We start from the raw sequence: 5,000 nt of genomic DNA, 5'->3' as shown, positions 1-5,000 counted from the left end.
CCACAAAATGAGGTTCTAGTATGTTAGAGGGCATCCCAGGAGGGCTCCAAAAGTGTGGGTAAAATATATATCCCACAGGGGGAAAATTGAAAAAAAGTTGAAAAAAAAAATTTTTGGGGACTTAGAAAATTTTTCAACTTTTGTCAGACTTCCAGACAGGGGAGCGTGTCAGTGCGCGCATCCGATTTCAGTTCCAGAGCGATTCGCGCGATGAGTCCTTGATACTTAGTCGTTTTTGGCAAAATTTCTGACTTTTTGAAAATTTCACAATTTTGTGAAAACTTCCACAAAATGAGGTTCTAGTATGTTAGAGGGCATCCCAGGAGGGCTCCAAAAGTGTGGGTAAAATATATATCCCACAGGGGGAAAATTGAAAAAAAGTTGAAAAAAAAAATTTTTGGGGACTTAGAAAATTTTCACACATGTGTCAGACTTCCAGACAGGGGAGCGTGTCAGTGCGCGCATCCGATTTCAGTTCCAGAGCGATTCGCGCGATGAGTCCTTGATACTTAGTCGTTTTTGGCAAAATTTCTGACTTTTTGAAAATTTCACAATTTTGTGAAAACTTCCACAAAATGAGGTTCTAGTATGTTAGAGGGCATCCCAGGAGGGCTCCAAAAGTGTGGGTAAAATATATATCCCACAGGGGGAAAATTGAAAAAAAGTTGAAAAAAAAAATTTTTGGGGACTTAGAAAATTTTCACACATGTGTCAGACTTCCAGAGAGGGGAGCATGTCAGTGCGCGCATCCGATTTCAGTTCCAGAGCGATTCGCGCGATGAGTCCTTGATACTTAGTCGTTTTTGCAAAATTTCTGACTTTTTTGAAAATTTCACAATTTTGTGAAAACTTCCACAAAATGAGGTTCTAGTATGTTAGAGGGCATCCCAGGAGGGCTCCAAAAGTGTGGGTAAAATATATATCCCACAGGGGGAAAATTGAAAAAAAGTTGAAAAAAAAAATTTTTGGGGACTTAGAAAATTTTTCAACTTTTGTCAGACTTCCAGACAGGGGAGCGTGTCAGTGCGCGCATCCGATTTCAGTTCCAGAGCGATTCGCGCGATGAGTCCTTGATACTTAGTCGTTTTTGGCAAAATTTCTGACTTTTTGAAAATTTCACAATTTTGTGAAAACTTCCACAAAATGAGGTTCTAGTATGTTAGAGGGCATCCCAGGAGGGCTCCAAAAGTGTGGGTAAAATATATATCCCACAGGGGGAAAATTGAAAAAAAGTTGAAAAAAAAAATTTTTGGGGACTTAGAAAATTTTCACACATGTGTCAGACTTCCAGACAGGGGAGCGTGTCAGTGCGCGCATCCGATTTCAGTTCCAGAGCGATTCGCGCGATGAGTCCTTGATACTTAGTCGTTTTTGGCAAAATTTCTGACTTTTTGAAAATTTCACAATTTTGTGAAAACTTCCACAAAATGAGGTTCTAGTATGTTAGAGGGCATCCCAGGAGGGCTCCAAAAGTGTGGGTAAAATATATATCCCACAGGGGGAAAATTGAAAAAAAGTTGAAAAAAAAAATTTTTGGGGACTTAGAAAATTTTTCAACTTTTGTCAGACTTCCAGACAGGGGAGCGTGTCAGTGCGCGCATCCGATTTCAGTTCCAGAGCGATTCGCGCGATGAGTCCTTGATACTTAGTCGTTTTTGCAAAATTTCTGACTTTTTGGAAAATTTCACAATTTTGTGAAAACTTCCACAAAATGAGGTTCTAGTATGTTAGAGGGCATCCCAGGAGGGCTCCAAAAGTGTGGGTAAAATATATATCCCACAGGGGGAAAATTGAAAAAAAGTTGAAAAAAAAAATTTTTGGGGACTTAGAAAATTTTCACACATGTGTCAGACTTCCAGACAGGGGAGCGTGTCAGTGCGCGCATCCGATTTCAGTTCCAGAGCGATTCGCGCGATGAGTCCTTGATACTTAGTCGTTTTTGGCAAAATTTCTGACTTTTTGAAAATTTCACAATTTTGTGAAAACTTCCACAAAATGAGGTTCTAGTATGTTAGAGGGCATCCCAGGAGGGCTCCAAAAGTGTGGGTAAAATATATATCCCACAGGGGGAAAATTGAAAAAAAGTTGAAAAAAAAAATTTTTGGGGACTTAGAAAATTTTCACACATGTGTCAGACTTCCAGAGAGGGGAGCATGTCAGTGCGCGCATCCGATTTCAGTTCCAGAGCGATTCGCGCGATGAGTCCTTGATACTTAGTCGTTTTTGCAAAATTTCTGACTTTTTTGAAAATTTCACAATTTTGTGAAAACTTCCACAAAATGAGGTTCTAGTATGTTAGAGGGCATCCCAGGAGGGCTCCAAAAGTGTGGGTAAAATATATATCCCACAGGGGGAAAATTGAAAAAAAGTTGAAAAAAAAAATTTTTGGGGACTTAGAAAATTTTCACACATGTGTCAGACTTCCAGAGAGGGGAGCATGTCAGTGCGCGCATCCGATTTCAGTTCCAGAGCGATTCGCGCGATGAGTCCTTGATACTTAGTCGTTTTTGCAAAATTTCTGACTTTTTGGAAAATTTCACAATTTTGTGAAAACTTCCACAAAATGAGGTTCTAGTATGTTAGAGGGCATCCCAGGAGGGCTCCAAAAGTGTGGGTAAAATATATATCCCACAGGGGGAAAATTGAAAAAAAGTTGAAAAAAAAAATTTTTGGGGACTTAGAAAATTTTTCAACTTTTGTCAGACTTCCAGACAGGGGAGCGTGTCAGTGCGCGCATCCGATTTCAGTTCCAGAGCGATTCGCGCGATGAGTCCTTGATACTTAGTCGTTTTTGGCAAAATTTCTGACTTTTTGAAAATTTCACAATTTTGTGAAAACTTCCACAAAATGAGGTTCTAGTATGTTAGAGGGCATCCCAGGAGGGCTCCAAAAGTGTGGGTAAAATATATATCCCACAGGGGGAAAATTGAAAAAAAGTTGAAAAAAAAAATTTTTGGGGACTTAGAAAATTTTCACACATGTGTCAGACTTCCAGAGAGGGGAGCATGTCAGTGCGCGCATCCGATTTCAGTTCCAGAGCGATTCGCGCGATGAGTCCTTGATACTTAGTCGTTTTTGCAAAATTTCTGACTTTTTTGAAAATTTCACAATTTTGTGAAAACTTCCACAAAATGAGGTTCTAGTATGTTAGAGGGCATCCCAGGAGGGCTCCAAAAGTGTGGGTAAAATATATATCCCACAGGGGGAAAATTGAAAAAAAGTTGAAAAAAAAAATTTTTGGGGACTTAGAAAATTTTCACACATGTGTCAGACTTCCAGAGAGGGGAGCATGTCAGTGCGCGCATCCGATTTCAGTTCCAGAGCGATTCGCGCGATGAGTCCTTGATACTTAGTCGTTTTTGCAAAATTTCTGACTTTTTGGAAAATTTCACAATTTTGTGAAAACTTCCACAAAATGAGGTTCTAGTATGTTAGAGGGCATCCCAGGAGGGCTCCAAAAGTGTGGGTAAAATATATATCCCACAGGGGGAAAATTGAAAAAAAGTTGAAAAAAAAAATTTTTGGGGACTTAGAAAATTTTTCAACTTTTGTCAGACTTCCAGACAGGGGAGCGTGTCAGTGCGCGCATCCGATTTCAGTTCCAGAGCGATTCGCGCGATGAGTCCTTGATACTTAGTCGTTTTTGGCAAAATTTCTGACTTTTTGAAAATTTCACAATTTTGTGAAAACTTCCACAAAATGAGGTTCTAGTATGTTAGAGGGCATCCCAGGAGGGCTCCAAAAGTGTGGGTAAAATATATATCCCACAGGGGGAAAATTGAAAAAAAGTTGAAAAAAAAAATTTTTGGGGACTTAGAAAATTTTCACACATGTGTCAGACTTCCAGAGAGGGGAGCATGTCAGTGCGCGCATCCGATTTCAGTTCCAGAGCGATTCGCGCGATGAGTCCTTGATACTTAGTCGTTTTTGCAAAATTTCTGACTTTTTTGAAAATTTCACAATTTTGTGAAAACTTCCACAAAATGAGGTTCTAGTATGTTAGAGGGCATCCCAGGAGGGCTCCAAAAGTGTGGGTAAAATATATATCCCACAGGGGGAAAATTGAAAAAAAGTTGAAAAAAAAAATTTTTGGGGACTTAGAAAATTTTTCAACTTTTGTCAGACTTCCAGACAGGGGAGCGTGTCAGTGCGCGCATCCGATTTCAGTTCCAGAGCGATTCGCGCGATGAGTCCTTGATACTTAGTCGTTTTTGGCAAAATTTCTGACTTTTTGAAAATTTCACAATTTTGTGAAAACTTCCACAAAATGAGGTTCTAGTATGTTAGAGGGCATCCCAGGAGGGCTCCAAAAGTGTGGGTAAAATATATATCCCACAGGGGGAAAATTGAAAAAAAGTTGAAAAAAAAAATTTTTGGGGACTTAGAAAATTTTTCAACTTTTGTCAGACTTCCAGACAGGGGAGCGTGTCAGTGCGCGCATCCGATTTCAGTTCCAGAGCGATTCGCGCGATGAGTCCTTGATACTTAGTCGTTTTTGCAAAATTTCTGACTTTTTGGAAAATTTCACAATTTTGTGAAAACTTCCACAAAATGAGGTTCTAGTATGTTAGAGGGCATCCCAGGAGGGCTCCAAAAGTGTGGGTAAAATATATATCCCACAGGGGGAAAATTGAAAAAAAGTTGAAAAAAAAAATTTTTGGGGACTTAGAAAATTTTTCAACTTTTGTCAGACTTCCAGACAGGGGAGCGTGTCAGTGCGCGCATCCGATTTCAGTTCCAGAGCGATTCGCGCGATGAGTCCTTGATACTTAGTCGTTTTTGGCAAAATTTCTGACTTTTTGAAAATTTCACAATTTTGTGAAAACTTCCACAAAATGAGGTTCTAGTATGTTAGAGGGCATCCCAGGAGGGCTCCAAAAGTGTGGGTAAAATATATATCCCACAGGGGGAAAATTGAAAAAAAGTTGAAAAAAAAAATTTTTGGGGACTTAGAAAATTTTCACACATGTGTCAGACTTCCAGAGAGGGGAGCATGTCAG

Source organism: Phyllobates terribilis, unplaced genomic scaffold (genome assembly GCF_046119375.1).
Source record: "Phyllobates terribilis strain yellow unplaced genomic scaffold, ASM4611937v1 Scaffold_4548__1_contigs__length_59598, whole genome shotgun sequence".
In the NCBI taxonomy this organism is placed as follows: domain Eukaryota; kingdom Metazoa; phylum Chordata; class Amphibia; order Anura; family Dendrobatidae; genus Phyllobates; species Phyllobates terribilis.
Note: the sequence above shows the minus strand (reverse complement) of the source record.